This window comes from Pseudorca crassidens, chromosome X, assembly GCF_039906515.1.
Source record: "Pseudorca crassidens isolate mPseCra1 chromosome X, mPseCra1.hap1, whole genome shotgun sequence".
In the NCBI taxonomy this organism is placed as follows: domain Eukaryota; kingdom Metazoa; phylum Chordata; class Mammalia; order Artiodactyla; family Delphinidae; genus Pseudorca; species Pseudorca crassidens.
The window spans coordinates 87,914,723-87,932,762 of record NC_090317.1 but is presented as its reverse complement, the minus strand read 5'-3'; positions in this window follow the sequence as shown (position 1 = coordinate 87,932,762).

The following is an 18,040-nucleotide window of genomic DNA, read 5'->3' as shown; positions in this document are numbered from 1 at the left end:
GTTATCTACATATTGATTGATCGAGTTAAAAGAATGAGGAAATTACAAAGCTTTGAAAATATGGTTGAGAACCTTACAGAAATATGAGAGGGCTTCAGTGAAGACTTGAGACATCACAGTCCAAGTGTATTGTTGTTTATTCCATGTGAAAGCAAAAAGACAGTATGAATCAGAATAAGGGAATACTAAGGAAGGCTAAACAGAGCTCTACTACTGTGTTGAACTTGGACGTAGAGAAGCCAGTGTAGTATTTGGGTTAAGGACCACATAGAAACATATGCACATGATGTGATTTATATCCCTTAAGTCTTAAACATAGAATTATGCACATCCATTTGGACTTTTTACCTGGAGAATAGAGGTACTACATTGATCAGTACAAGGAATAAGTAAGCCCTTAGCTATGAAATCTGCAACAATCTGTTGTAGTTTCTTTAATGCTTAGGGTTTTAGGGGGTACTGAAGCAATTTAGGCAGAGGAATAATGGTGTCAATCTTGACGTGTAAAACTTCTGTATTACTAATTTATCACATGTCTGTAGATGATGTGGAGAATATGGGGTACCGAAAAAAATAATCAGAAAGTTACAGTAATTCTAAGGGTAAGAGACTTGGGGACATCAGAGTGCAGGGTAATCAAAGGAAGCCACCATAAGATGGTTTACTGGGTCATCCAACTCCATAAAACCAAGAAAAAGTCTGTCTGGTATGCATCTAATAGTGGCTCCTCATTGAGCCAAAGGGCTCCATCCTAATAGGATGGTAGAGTTGGAAAGACCACAGAGAAAGACATGTTGAGAAGTTAAGGGACCCAAAGAGATGGGTAGAGAATGTACACAACTGGCAAGTCCTACCACTGAAATCTCTTTATTACTTCAAGGAAAGTTCAAAAGAAATTGGGAAGAATTATTGGTGGAGACTGTGGTTCCAATATCTATAAAAAAATTAGGTCAGTGGCTGTGATGGTTGATTTTATGTGCCAACTTGTCTATTCCACTGAAACACTAGTTTAAATATTGTGGTGAAGTTTTTTTTTCAGATGAGATTAAGATTTAAATCAGTAGATTTTGAGAAAAGCAGATTAGCCCCCATAATGTAGATGGGCCTCATTCAATCACAAGAAGGCCTTAAGGGGAAAAAAGACTTACATCTCCCAAATAAGAGGGAATTGTACCATCAGACTACCTTCAGACTCAAATTTCAGGATCAACTCTTCTGTGGGTCTCCAGCCTGCTAACCTACTTGCCAGCCTTCACAACTGCATGAGCTAATTTCTTTAACACACACACACACACACACACACACACACACACACACTATTGGTTCTGTGTCTCTGGAGGACTCTGACTAATACAGTGATCATTTACTAATAGGGTTGTTTCTCTTTGCTGAACCAAAGGCACTTAGAGACACTGAAAGATGCCTTCCTTGGAAGGGAGTCATTTTGTTCTGATTGAGCAGTTTGTTTGGCTGCCTGGGTCTTGGCCAAAGCAATACAATTTAGGTCCAGTGACATTTTTCCACCAATATGTGCAAGTGTCTTCATCTATCTATGTTGTATTTGAGGAAGGCCTTTGTTTCCCTTCAGTTGTTTGTAGTATCATAAGTTTGTGTATGTAGTATTCTCTTTGCTTATCAGATTATCCACAAAATGCTGGGGTAATTGTTATAATTAATGGATGGGCAAGGTCTGCCAGTCTTTCTTCTGTTTCTGAACAGCAGCTGATGTTTCAGGCTTCGTACCATTAACAACAACAAAAATAACAAAAGGTAGAGATCTCTGTGGTGGTGTTAGGATTAATGTCCAGCCCGCAGCATTCCTGAAAGTGGGTGCTACTCGATCTCTATAGTTAGAGATGGATTCATCTCGCCCCTGTCAACAGGATTGGATTATTCCCCAGGAAATGCTGGGGGGTGGCAAACTTCAAGGATGCCATTTACAAGCTGTTCTCCTTTCACTAGGGCTACAGCATGTGCAGAGGGGGTGTTATTTCTATCAGAGTTAGATAAATTCTCATTTATAGTTATCCATATGGCCTTGTCAAAGCAGGCTCTGGCAACTCCTGGTCCTACTAAAAGGTGTGCTGAGATGTATAAGAGAGCCATTTCAGTCAACCTTTTAGTTGGTGGGAAATCCCAGATTTTGCCAAATAGTTGGGGATAAATCCTAACTACCTGTGGTTACTGTGAATTTTCATTTGTTTTGTGTCTTTAAGGCATTTTAGTGGGGGGTTTAGTCAGGGGACTAGAAGCACAGAGAAGAATAGGGATGAAAATAAGTAACAGAACAGATGGATTAGGAAGGACTTTACCAGCATTGTACCAAAGAGTGAAGCTATGCATGAAACATTGATGGAATTCGTTACATAAAAATAAGATTATCTATGCATCTATGCATGTGTAAACCACAAATAATTAAAAATCAAAATCCAAGAAAAGTATTTGAAATGTATATGCCTGAATGTGGGTAAAAGTCTTCACACCTAACTGTTAAAATCACTGAGCTAATTATTTTAAAAACATGAATACATGCTGATGAGAGTACAAAAACCAAAAATTCTCATAGAAAGTCAGTGACAATACAAATGGGTATTATGTTTCTTGCAATATGCATCAAGTGTGTCAAGTGTTCACATATTCCAATTCAGTAAATCTACCCCTGGAAATCAATTATAAACAGAGATGGTGAAAGAATATGTACATATAAAAATATTCTTTTCATTGTATGGAGGAATAATCTTTGAGGAATATATCAATGTGCTTTCCTCCTACACATCTCCTTGACTGAATTTCCCTACAAATTACTACAAATTCCCTGCAAATTATGTTTTCCACCAGAAAGCAGAAATGGGTAGTATAAGAACAGATATCAGCTGAAAGGAAGTTTAAAGAGAACTTTTTTACCACACTGAGTCTTGTGGCTTGAAAATCTTTACCTACTACACATTATAGTGAATACTGATGATAACACCAACAATAATATGATAGCTACAAGTGCCAAGCTAAGAACCTGTTGGTAATTGATGCTGGACACCACCCATGAAGCAGGTGCTATTACCACCCTCATATAATGCCTGTGGAAATTGTGGCACACAGAGAAAGAGCTGTCAAGGATCTCGGGGTTCCTCAGAGGGTTCCTACATTCAGGTCCCAGATCTGTCAGACTCTAGGTTGCACACTGGTTTGCAGGATGCTTTCCAGCCCCCAATACAAGAATGAAATAAAATACTCACTGGGGAAGAGGGTAAAACAACACGCAAAACTTTTTTTAAAGTGTAATATAGTTATTGCCCCCAATAAAGTGCTAAATGGAAGGAATTTAAAGCAATGTAGGAAACTGTTCATAGAGTATCATTCCAGTATTACAAAAAGATGTCATAATTACAAAGAAAAGCATAGGGAAGAAATCAGGCAGTTGTTCATTTAATCAACAAATACATATATTGAGAATACACTGCTAAGCACTGTTTTGTTAAAGTGCTGCAAATACTACGGTGAGCAAAAACAAAGCAAAAAATACAGCTCCTGTCCGTAGAAAGGTTACATCATGATACTTTGATACAGAGGTCACAAAGTATTTCTGCTTTCCATCTCATGCATTAAATTTTTCACTCTTTTAGACACAGGATTCTTTTCAGAAGAAAAATGAATAAAAATGTTGTCTTTCTAAAATGATTTTTATGACTTGGGGAACACGCTAAAATTCTGAGTTTAAAAAGCGAGATATTAGGGGACCATCAAGATGGCAGAGGAGTGAGACGTGAAGATCACCTTCCTCCCCCACAAATACATCAGAAATACATCTACATGTGGAACAACTCCTACAGAACACCTACTGAATGCTGGCACAAGATCTCAGACTTGCCAAAAGGCAAGAAACTCCCCTCGTACCTGGGTAGGGAAAAAGAAAAAAGAAAAAAAAGAGACAAAAGAATAGGGATGGGACTTGCACCTCTAGGAGGGAGCTATGAAGGAGGAAAAGTTTCCACACATTAGGAAGCCCCTTCACTGGTGGAGATGGGGGCGGTGTCGGGGGGAAACTTTGGAGCCATGGAGGAGAGTGCAGCAACAGGGGTGCAGAGGGCAAAGCAGAGAGATTCCCACACAGAGGATCGGTGCCGACCAGCACTCGCCAACCTGAGGGGCTTGTGGGTTCACCCGCCAGGATGGGCGGGGGCTGGGAGCTGAGGCTCGGGCTTCAGTCGGAGAGCAGGGAAAGGACTGGGGTTGGCTGCATGAAAACAGCCTGAAGGGGCTAGTGTGCCACAGCTAGCCAGGAGGGTATCTGGGAAAAACACTGGACCTGCCTAAGGGGCAAGAGACCATTGTTTCAGGGTGTTCAATGAGAGGGGATTGCTTCCCTGTCTGCCCACAGAAGCAGAGCACCACCTAAATGAGCTCCAGAGAGGGGCAAAAGCCACGGCTATCAGCTTGGACACCAGAGATGGGCATGAAACGATAACGCTGCTACAGCAGCCACCAAGAATCCTGTGCTCAAGCACAGGTCATTAACCACACACCCCAGGAGCCTGTGCATCATGCCACGGCCAGGGTCCCAAGATCCAGGGACCACTTCCCTGGAAGAACTCACAGCGACCTCATGCTATTGCAACATCACACCAGCCTCTGCCACCACAGGCTCAACCCCAATTACAGTTATAAGACCATAACCCTCGCTCCCTCAGGCATGAGTGAGCCAGAGACCTTAATTAGCCACTGCTTTAACCCCATCCTGTCTGGGCGGGAACATAAGCTTGAGGGCAACCTACACGCAGAGGTGGGGTCAAAAACAAAGCTGAACCCCAGGACCTGGGCAAACAAAGAACAGAAAGGGAAATCTATCTGTGCAGCTTCAGGAACAGCAGATTAAATCCCCACAATCATCTTCAGGTGCGCTGCATCTCTGAAATACCTGAATAGACAATGAATCAACCCAAAGCTGAGGCAATGGACTTTGGGAGAAACTGTAGACTTGGGGTTTGCTGTCTGCGACTTACTTGTTTCTCATTTTTATGTTTATCGTAGTATAGTTTTTAGCACTTCTTATCATTGGTGGATTGGTTTGTTGCCTTGGTTGCTCTCTTCTTTTTTTATAACTTTTTTATTTTAATTGTTTTATTTTATATTATTTTTAACTATTGTTCTTCCTATTTTTCTCCCTTTTCTTCTGATCTCTGTGGCTGACAGGGTCTTGGTGCTCCGGCCTGTCAGGCTTGAGCCTGACTGTCAGGCTTGAGCCTCTGAGGTGGGAGAGCTAAGCTCAGGACATTTGACCATCACAGACCTCCCAGCCTCACATATTATCAATTGACGAGAGCTCTCCCAGAGATCTCCGTCTCAATGCTAATACCCAACTCCACCTAATGGCCAGCAAGCTGCAGTGCTGAATGCCCCATGTGAAACAACTAGGAAGACAGGAACACAACCCCACCCATTAGCAGAGAGGCTTGCTAAAATCATACTAAGTTAACATACACAACAAAACACAACACAAGATGCAGGCCTGCCCACCAGAAAGATAATATACAGCCCCAACCACCAGAACACAGGCACCAGTCCCCTCCACCAGGAAGCCTACACAAGCCAGTGAAAAAATCTTACAGACCAGGGGCAGATACCAAAAACAACAGAAACTACAAACCTGCAGACTGAAAAGGAAACCCCAAAACATAGTAAGTTAAGAAAAATGGGAAGACAGAGAAATACGCAGCAGATGAAGGAGCAAGGCAAAAATCCACAGACCAAACAAATGAAGAGGAAATAGGCAGTCTACCAGAAAAACAATTCACAGTAATGATAGTAAAGATGATATAAAATTTTGGAAATAGAATGGAGAAGATACAAGAAATATTTAACAAGGACCTAGAAGAATTAAAGAGCAAACAAACAAAGATGAACAACACAATAAATGAAATTAAAAATTCTCTAGAAGGAATCAATAGCAGAATAACTGAGGCAGAGGAAAGGATAAGTGACCTGGAAGATAGAATAGTAGAAATAAATACCACAGAGCAGAATAAAGTAAAAACAAAGAAAAAAATTGAGGACAGTCCCAGAGACCTCTGGACAAAATTAAATGCACCAACAGTCGAATATACGGGTCCCAGAAGAAGAAGAGAAAAAGAAAGAGACTGAGAAAATATTTGAAGACATTATAGTTGAAAACTTCCCTAATATGGGAAAGGAAATAGTTAATCAAGTCCGGGAAGCACAGAGTGTCCCATTCAGGACAAATCCAAGGAGAAACACGCCAAGACACATATTAATAAAACTATGAAAAATTAAATACAAAGAAAACATATTAAAAGCAGCAAGGGAAAAACAACAAATAACACAGAAGGGAATCACCATAAGGTTAACAACCGATCTTTCAGCAGAAACTCTGCAAGCCAGAAGGGAGTGGCAGGACATATTTAAAGTGATGAAGGAGAAAAAACTACAACCAAGATTACTCTACCCAGCAAGGATCGCATTCAGATTTAATGGAGAAATTAAAACCTATACAGACAAGCAAAAGCTGAGAGAGTTCAGCACCACCAAACCAGCTTTACAACAAATGCTAAAGGAACTCCTCTAGACAACAAACACAAGAGAAGGAAAAGATCTACAATAACGAACACAAAACAATTAAGAAAACGGTAATAGGAACATACCTATTGATAATTAACTTAAATGTAAATGGACTAAATGCTCCCACCAAAACACATAGATTGCTGAATGGATAAAAAAAACAAGACCCATATATATGCTGTCTACAAGAGACCCACTTCAGACCTAGAGACACATATAGACTGAAACTAAGTGGATGGAAAAAGATATTCCATGCAAATGGAAACCAAAAGAAAGCTGGAATAGTAAATCTAATATCAGACAAAATATACTTTAAAATAAAGACTATTAGGAGAGACAAAGAATTACACTACATAATGATCAACGGATTGATCCAAGAAGAAGATATAACAATTGTAAATATTTCTGCACCCAACATAGGAGCACCTCAATACATAAGGCAAATACTAACAGCCATAAAAGGGGAAATCAACAGTAACACATTCATAGTAGGGAACTTTAACACCCCATTTTCACCAATGGACAGATCATGCAAAAGTAAAAAAAATAAGGAAACACAAGCTTTAAATGATACATTAAACAAGATGGACTTAATTGATATTTATAGGACATTCCATCCAAAAACAACAGAATACACATTCTTCTCAAGTGCTCATGGAACATTCTCCAGGATAGATCATGTCCTGTGTCACAAATCAAGCCTTGGTAAATTTAAGAAAATTGAAATTGTATCAAGTATCTTTTCTGACCACAACGCCATGAGACTAGATATCAATTACAGGAAAAGTTCTGTAAAAAATACAAACACATGGAGGCTAAACAATACACTAGTTAATAACGAAGTGATCACTGAAGAAATCAAAGAGGAAATTTAAAAAAAACCTAGAAACAAATGACAATGGAGACACGACAATTCAAAACCTATGAGATGCAGAAAAGCAGTTCTAAGAGGGAAGTTCATAGCAATACAATCCTACCTTAAGAAACAGGTAACATCTCGAATAAACAACCTAACCTTGCACATAAAGCAGTTAGAGAAACAACAACCAAAAAAACCCAAAAGTTAGCAGAAGGAAAGAAATCATAAAAATCAGATCAGAAATAAATGAAAAAGAAATGAAGGAAACGATAGCAAAGATCAATAAAACTAAAAGCTGGTTCTTTGAGAAGACAAACAAAATTGATAATCCATTAGCCAGACTAATCAAGAAAAAAAGGGAGAAGACTCAAATCAATAGAATTAGAAATGAAAAAGGAGAAGTAACAACTGACACTGCAGAAATACAAAAGATCATGAGAGATTACAAGCAACTCTATGCCAATAAAATGGACAACCTGGAAGAAATGGACAAATTCTTAGAAATGCATAACCTGCCAAGACTGAATCAGGAAGAAATAGAAAATATGAACAGACCAATCACAAGCACTGAAATTGAAACTGTGAGTAAAAATATTCCAACAAACAAAAGCCCGGGACCAAATGGCTTCACAAGCGAATTCTATCAAACATTAAGAGAAGAGCTAACACCTATCCTTCTCAAACTCTTCCAAAATATAGCAGAGGGAGGAACACTGCCAAACTCATTCTATGAGGCCATCATCACTCTGATACCAAAAACAGACAAGGATGTCACAAAGAAAGAAAACTACAGGTCAATATCACTGATGAACATAGATCCAAAAATACTCAACAAAATACTAGCAAACAGAATCCAACAGCACATTAAAAGGATCATACACCATAATCAACTGGGGTTTATTCTAGGAATACAAGAATTCTTCCATACATGCAAATCAATAAATATGATAAACCATATTAAAAAATTGAATGAGAAAAACCATATGATCATCTCAATAGATGCACAGAAAGCTTTCAACAAAATTCAACACCCATTATGATAAAAACCCTGCAGAAAGTAGGCATAGAGGGAACTTTCCTCAACATAATAAAGGTCATATATGACAAACCCACAGCCAACATTGTCTTCAATGGTGAAAAACTGAAAGCATTTCCACTAAGATCAGGAACAAGAAGAGGTTCCCCACTGTCACCACTCTTATTCAACAAAGTTTTTGAAGTTTTCGCCACAGCAATCAGAGAAGAAAAGGAAATAAAAGGAATCCAAATCTGAAAAGAAGAAGTAAAGCTGTCACTGTTTGCAGATGACATGATACTATATATAGACAATCCTAAACATGCTACCAGAAAATTACTAGAGCTAATCAATGAATTTCATAAAGTAGCAGGATACAAAATTAATGCACAGAAATCTCTGGCATTCCTATACACTAATGGTGAAAAATCTGAAAGTGAAATCAAAAAAACACTCCCATTTACCATTGCAACAAAAAGAATAAAATATCTAGGAATAAACCTACCTAAGGAGACAAAAGACCTGTATGTACAAAATTATAAGACACTGATGAAAGAAATTAAAGATGATACAAATAGATGGAGAGATATACCATGTTCCTGGATTGGAAGACTCAACATTGTGAAAATGACTCTCTAACCAAAGCAATCTACAGATTCAATGCAATCCCTATCACTACCACTGGCATTTTTCACAGAACTAGAACAAAAAATTTCACAATTTGCATGAAAACACAAAAGACCCAGAATAGCCAAAGCAATCTTGAGAACAAGGGGCAGAGCTGGAGGAGTCAGGCTCCCTGACTTCGGACTGTGCTACGGGGCTACAGTGGTCAAGACGTGTGGCGCTGGCACAAAAACAGAAAGATAGATCAAGGGAACAGGATAGAAAGCCTGGAGATAAACCCACACACATATGGACACCTTATCTTTGATAAAGGAGGCAGGAATGTACAGTGGAGAAAGGACAGCCTCTTCAATAAGTGGTGCTGGGAAAACTGGACAGGTACATGTAAAAGTATGAGATTAGATCACTCCCTAACACCATACACAAAAATAAGCTCAAAATGGATTAAAGACCTAAATGTAAGGCCAGAAACTATCAAACTCTTAGAGGAAAACATAGGCAGAACACTCTATGACATAAATCACAGCAAGATCCTTTTTGACCCACCTCCCAGAGAAATGGAAATAAAAACAAAAATGAACAAACGGGACATAATGAAACTTAAAACCTTTTGTCCAGCAAAGGAAACCATAAACAAGACAAAAACACAACCCTCAGAATGGGAGAAAATATTTGCAAATGAAGCAACTGAGAAATGATTAATCTCCAGAATTTATAAGAAGCTCACGCAGCTCAATAACAAAATAACAAACAACCCAATCTAAAAATGGAGAGGAGACCTAAACAGACATTTCTCCAAAGAAGATATACAGACTGCCAACAAACACATGAAAGAATGCTATACATCATTAATCATTAGAGAAATGCAAATCAAACCTACAATGAGATATCATCTCACACCAGGCAGAATGGCCATCATCAAAAAATCTACAAACAATAAATGCTGGAAAGGGTGTCAAGAAAAGGGAACACTCTTGCACTGCAGGTGGGAATGTGAATTGGTTCAGCCACTATGGAGAACAGTATGGAGGTTCCTTAAAAAAGTACTGATAGAATTACCATACAACCCAGCAATCCCACTACTGGGCGTATACCCTGAGAAAACCATAATTCTCAAAGAGTCATGAACCAAAATATTCATTGGAGCTCTATTTACAATAGCCAGGACATGGAAGCAACCTAAGTGTCCATGAACAGATGAATGGATAAAGAAGATGTGGCACATATATACAATGGAATATTACTCAGCCATAAAACAAATGAAATTGAGTTATTTGTAATGAGATGGATGGACCTAGAGTCTGTCATACAGAGTGAAGTAAGTCAGAAAGAGAAAAACAAATACCATATGCTAACACACATATATGGAATCTAAGAAAAAAAAATGGTCATGAAGAACCTAGGGGAAAGACGGGAATAAAGACACAGACCTACTAGAGAATGGACTTCAGGATATGGGGAGGCAGAAGGGTAAGCTGTGAAAAAGTGAGAGAGTGACATGGACACATATACACTACTAAACATAAAATAGATAGGTAGTGGGAAGCAGCCACATAGCACAGGGAGATCAGCTCGGTGCTTTGTGACCACCTAGAGGGGTGCATAGGGAGGGTGGGAGGGAGGGAGATGCAAGAGGGAAGAGATATGGGAACATATGTATATGTATAACTGGTTTACTTTGTTATAAAGCAGAAACTAACACACCATTGTAAAGCAATTATACTAAAATAAAGATGTTTTAAAAAAATTAAATACCAAGGAAAAATATTAAAAGCAACAAAGGAAAAATAACATACAAGGAATCCCCATAAGGTTAACAGCTGATCTTTCAGCAGAAAATCAGCAAGCCAGAAGGGAGTGGCAGGACACATTTAAAGTGATGAAAGGGAAAAACTTACAACCAAGATTACTCTACACAGCAAGGATCTCATTCAGATTCAACAGAGAAATCAAAACCTTTAGAGACAAGCAAAAGCTAAGAGAATTCAGCATCACCAAACAAACTTTACAACAAATGCTAAATGAACTTCTCTAGGCAGGAAACACAAGAGAAGGGAAAGGCCTACAATAACAAACCCAAAACAATTAAGAAAATGGTATTAGAAACATACATATCAACAATTACTTTAAATGTAAACGGATTAAATGCTTGAACCAAAAGACATAGACTGGCTGAATGGATACAAAAACAAGACCCATATATATGCTGTCTACAGGAGACCCACTTCAAACCTAGGGACACATACAGACTGAAAGTGAGGGGAATGAAAAAGATATTCCATGCAAATAGAAATCAAAAGAAAACTGGAGTAGCAATTCACATAACAGACAAAATAGACTTTAAAATAAAAACTACTACAAGAGACACAGAAGGACACTACATAATGATCAAGGGATCAATCCAAGATGAAGATACAACAATTATACATATATATGCACCCAACACAGGAGTACCTCAATACATAAGGCAAATGCTAACAGCCATAAAAGTGGAAATCAACAGTAACACAAACATTGTAGGGGACTTTAACACCCCACTTCCACCAATGGACAGATCCAAAATGAAAATAAATAAGGAAACACAAGCTTTAAATTATACATTAAACAAGATGGACTTAATTGATATTCAGAGGACATTCCATCCAAAAACAACAGAATACACTTTCCTCTCAAGTGCTCATGGAACATTCCCCAGGATAGATCATATCGTGGGTCACAAATCAAGCTTTGGTAAATTTAAGATAATTGAAATTGTATCAAGTATCTTTTCTGACCACAACACCATGAGACTAGATATCAATTACAGGAAAAGATCTGTAAAAAATACAAACACATGGAGGCTAAACAATACACTACTTAAAAACGAAGTGATCACTGAAGAAATCAAAGAGGAAATCAAAAAATACCTAGAAACAAATGACAAGGGAGACACAACGAGCCAAAACCTATGGGATGCAGCAAAAACAGTTCTAAGAGGGAAGTTTATAGCAATACAATCCTACCTCAAGAAACACCTCAAATAAAAAACCTAACCTTACATAGAAACTAATTAGAGAAAGAATAACTAAAAAAACCCAAAGTTAGCAGAGGGAAAGAAATCATAAAGATCAACTCAGAAATAAATGAAGAAGGAAACAATAGCAAAGATCAATAAAACTAAAACCTGCTTCTTTGAGAAGATAAACAAAATTTATAAACCATTAGCCAGATTCATCAAAAAAAAAAAGGGAGAAGATTCAAATCAACGGAATTAGAAATGAAAAAGGAGAAGTAACAGCTGACACTGCAGAAATACAAAGGATCATGAGAGATTACTACTAGAAACTATATGCCAATAAAATGGACACCTGGAATAAATGGACCAATTCTTGGAAAAGCACAACCTTCCGAGACTGAACCAGGAAGAAATAGAAAATATAAACAGACCAATCACAAGCACTGAAATTGAAACTGTGATTAAATATCTTCCAACAGAAAAAAGCCCAGGACCACATGGCTTCACAGGCGAAATCTACTAAACATTTAGAGACGACCTAAAACCTACCTTCTCAAACTCTTCCAAAATACAGCAGAGGGAAGAGCACTCCCAACCTCATTCTAAGAGGCCTCCATCACCCTGATACCAAAACCAGACAAAGATGTCACAAAGAAAGAAAACTACAGGCCAATATCACTGATGAACATAGATGCAAAAATCCTCAACAAAATACTAGCAAACAGAATCCAACAGCACATTAAAAGGATCATACACCATGTTCAAGTGGGGTTTATCCAAGGAATGGAAGGATTCCACAATATATGCAATTCAATCAATGTGATATACCATATTAACCAACTGAAGGAGAAAAACCATATGATCATCTCAATAAATACAGAAAAAGCTTTCGACAAAATTCAACACCCATTTATGATTAAAAAAAACCCTGCAGAAAGTAGAAATAAAATGAACTTACTTTAACATAATAAAGGCTATATAGGACAAACCTGCAGTCAACATCGTTCTCAACGTTGATAAACTGAAACCATTTCCTCTAAGATCAGGAAAAAGACAAGGATGCCCACTCTCACCACTATTATTCAACATAGTTTTGGAAGTTTTAGCCACAGCAATCAGAGAAGAAAAGGAAATAAAAGGAACCCAAATTGGAGAAGAAGAAGTAAAGCTGTCACTGTTTGCAGATGACATGACACTATAAATAGAGAATCCTAAAGATGCTACGAGAAAACTACTAGAGCTAATCAATGAATTTGGTAAAGTAGCATTATACAAAATTAATGCACATAAATCTCTTGCATTCCTATACACTAATGATGAAAAATCTGAAACAGAAATTAAGGAAACACTCCCATTTACCATTGCAAAAGAAAGAATAAAATACCTCGGAATAAACCTACCTATGGAGACAAAAGACCTGCATGCAGAAAACTATAAGACACTGATGAAAGAAATTAAAGATGATACAAACAGATGGAGAGATATACCATGTTCCTAGACTGGAAGAATCAACATTGTGAAAATGACTATACTACCCAAAGCAAACTACAGATTCACTGCAATCCCTATCAGAGTACCAGTGGCATTTTTCACAGAACTAAAACAAAATATTGCACAATTTGTATGGAAACACAAAAGATCCCAAACAGCCAAAGCAATCTTGAGAAAGAAAAATGGAGCTGGGGGAATCAGGCTCCTGGACTTCAAACTATACTACAAAGCTACAGTATACAAGACAGTATGGTACTGGCACAAAAACAGAAATATAGATCCATGGAACAGAATAGAAAGCCCATAGATAAACCCACACACATATGGTCTCCTTATCTTTGATAAAGGAGGCAAGAACATACAATGGAGAAAAGACATCCTCTTCAATAAGTGGTGCTGGGAAAACTGGACAGGTACATGTAAAAGAATGAAATTAGAACACTCCATAACACCATACACAAAAATAAACTCAAAATGGATTAAAGACCTAAATGTAAGGCCAGACACTCTAATACTCGTAGCGAAAAACATAGGAAGAACACACTCTTTTACATAAATCACAGCAAGATCCTTTTTGACCCACCTCATAGAGAAATGGAAATAAAAACCAAAATAAACACATGGTACCTAATGAAACTTAAAAGCTTTTGTACAGCAAAGGAAACCATAATCAAGATGAAAAGACAACATTCAGAATGGGAGAAAATATTTGCAAATGTAGCTACTGACAAAGGATTAATCTTCAAAATATACAAGTAGATCGTGCAGCTCAGTATCAAAAAACAAACAACCCAATCCAAAAATGGGCAGAAGACCTAAATAGACATTTCTCCAAAGAAGATATACAGATTGCCAAAAAACACATGAAAGAATGCTCAACATCATTAATCATTAGAGAAATGCAAATCAAAACTACAATGAGGTATCACCTCACACCAGTCAGAAGGACCATCATCAAAAAATCTACAAACAATAAATGCTACAAACAATAAATGTGTGGAGAAAAGGGAACACTCTTGCACTGTTGGTGGGAATGTAAATTGAGACAGCCACTATGGAGAACAGTATGGAGGTTCCTTACAAAACTAAAAATAGAACTACCATATGACCCAGCAATCCCACTACTGGGCATATACCCTGAGAAAACCATAATTCAAAAAGAGTCATGTACCACAATGTTCACTGCAGCTCTATTTACAATAGCCAGGGCATGGAAGCAACCTAAGTGTCCATCAATAGATGAATGGATAAAGATGTGGCACATATATACAATGGAATATTACTCAGCCATAAAAAGAAACAAAATCGAGTTCTTTATAGTGAGGTGGCTGGAACTTGAATCTGTCATACAGAGTGAAGTAAGTCAGAAAGAGAAAAACAAATACTGTATGCTAACACATATATATGGAATTAAAAAAAAAAAAAGGTTCTGAAGAACCTAGGGTCAGGACAGGAATAAAGACCCAGACGTACAGAATGGACTTGAGGACACAGGGAAGGGGACGGGTAAGCTGGGACGAAGTGAGAGAGTGGTATGGACATATATACACTACCATATGTAAAATAGATAGATAGTGGGAAGCAGCTACATAGCACAGGGAGATTAGCTCAGTGCTTTGTGACCACTAGAGGGGTAGGATAGTGATGGTGGGAGGCAGAGGCAGGAGGGAGGTGATATGGCGATATATGTATATGTATAACTGATTCACTTTGTTATAAAGCAGAAACTAACACACCACTGTAAAGCAATTATACTCCAATAAAAATGTTAAAAGAAAAAAGAAGAAACTACAGTGAGGTATCACCTCACACTGGTCAGAATGGCCATCATCAAAAGAATCTACAGGGCTTCCCTGGTGGTGCAGTGGTTGAGAGTCCGCCTGCTGATGCAGGGTACATGGGTTCGTGCCCCAGTCTGGGAAGATCCCACATGCCGCGGAACGGCTGGGCCCGTGAGCCATGGCCGCTGAGCCTGCGCGTCCGGAGCCTGTGCTCCGCAACGGGAGAGGCCACAACAGTGAGAGGCCCGCGTACCACAAAAAAAAAAAAAAAAAATCTATAAACAATAAATGCTGGAGAGGGTGTGGAGAAAAGGGAACCCTCTTGCACTGTTGATGGGAATGTAAATTGATACAGCCACTATGGAGAACAGTATGGATGCTCCTCAAAAAACTAAAAATAGAACTACCATATGACCCAGCCATCCCACTACTGGGCATATACCCTGAGAAAACCATAATCCAAAAAGAGTCACGTACCACAGTTTTTACTGCAGCACTATTCACAATAGCCAGGACATGGAAGCAACCTAAGTGTCCATCGACAGATGAATGGATAAAGAAGATGTGGCATATATATACAATGGAATATTACTCACCCATAAAAAGAAACGAAACTGAGTTATTTGTAGTGATGTTGATGGACCTAGAGTCTGTCATATAGAGCGAAGTAAGTCAGAAAGAGAAAAACAAATAACATATGCTAACACATATATATAGAATCTAAAAAAAAAATACTTTTAATGGTTCTGATGAACCTGGGGGCTGGACAGAAATAAAGACACAGAGGTAGAGAATGGACTTTGAGGACACGGGGAGGGGGAAAGGTAAGCTGGAACTAAGTGAGAGATTAGCACTGACATATATACACTACCAAATGTAGAATAGATTACCTACTGTGAAGCAGCTACGTAACACAGGAAGATTAGCTTGGTGCTTTGTGACCACCTAGAGGGGTGGGATACGGAGGGTGAGGGAGATGCAAGAGGGAGGGGATATGGGGATATATGTATACATATAGCTGATTCACTTTGTTATATATACAGCAGCAACTAACACAACAATATAAAGCAATTATACTCCCATAAAGTTGTTAAAAAAATAAAAGGGAGATATTCAAGTCACGATGCAATAGGATCCTCATGTTTAAAGTTCACATTTACGAATGAAAAACCTCTAAGGAAACTTATCATGAAATATTATCAATGGTTATCACCGGGTAATGGGATTGTGGATAAGTCTACCTTTCTTTGTTACACTTTATCTGTATTCCAAATTTCTTATATTGAGGTCTAGTGACTTTAATAATGAGAGAATATATTTTATCATATGTAAAACCCAGGTCCATAAAACACAGGAAAACCCAGGGTAAACCCATAACAAGATCATTCAGAGAAACAGAAATACAAGTTGCTAAGGAACAAAGGCAGCTCCGTGGGTGAAAGGTCAATTTGAAAAGCAAAAGGGTTCTGTCCCTGGGCGGTGAGTTTTCAAAGGGGACCACACTAAGGGAGCAGATCCAGCCTTAGGACCGGCCTAGCCCGCGCAGACTCCAAAAGAGGCCGACTTTTTCGCGGAAAAGGCTCCTTGGGGTTTTTTTAAAGCACGAAGGGAGGGGCCGGAGGCGGGCAAGGTTGCTGCACGGTGCAACACTGCCATCTAGGCTCTAATGAGATTAATTGCCACCAATCCCAGAGAAAAAAATTCATCTTTTCCGCTGGTTTTCCTCGCAGAGCCCTGGAGGTCGTGGATGCGGAAGCCAAGCGGGACGCCAGTGTTGACCACAAAAATGCAGGGAACCCGCCGAACTGTCAGCCCCACCGAAGCCTTCCCTAGTCCCGCCCCCAGAACCATAGCAACAGGGGCAGGAAGTCCCGGCGCCCAGGAAGGACGAAAGCCCATGGGGCGGGGCTGCGCTCCGATTGGCGGGTTCTGGGCCTGCGTGCGGGAGTACATTGAGGTTAGTGCCACTCTCCCTGCCCGGGTCTCTTAGAAGTTCTTTCCTGGACCCTGCTGTAATCTGTTAGCTAAGGGACTGGACCGGTGACGTCCGGGTCCCGTCGCCCACTGCCCCAGCCCCCCACGTGCGGGATCTGTACCAATCCCCTGGACATCTGTGAACGCCCTCGTCCTGTGGCACACTGAACTGTGCTCTTCTCAGCCTTCACTCTTCTGATCCGTCCCGGCGACCTCAGTGCCCAAGAGACTCACTCGGTCACGCCGGAGCCTCTCCGTCCTCAGCGATGTTCTTCTCCTCCCCACCCGAGCATCCCCCTGCCCACGGTCACGCCCTGGGCATCAGGAAAAACCGCGGCCCTCATGGTGTCCATTTCTAGCATTCCTCCCTCTCATCACCCCCAACACAACGTCCTGTCCTCCAGCTCCCTCGCTGTAGTGCCTCTTCACCAACAGCCTTCAACCTTTTGGGAAGTCTCCAAGACTGGCCTCCAGTCCAGCGACACCCCCCTCCGACTTTCTCGCGGTCCACCAAGCCCCTCCGCACCCAGCTTACCCAGGGCTATAAATTCTCCCCCTCTAACATAACTCATATGCTTCGTTCTCCCTCCTGCCTACTCTCCTGGCAGTTCCACCAAAAGGACAAACTCTTTGCACCCTCCACACCTGTATCTTCTTTCTCCTCTACCTACAATAGACTTCCACAAGCACAAGCACCCACTCTTATGATATTCGATGATAACTGAGAA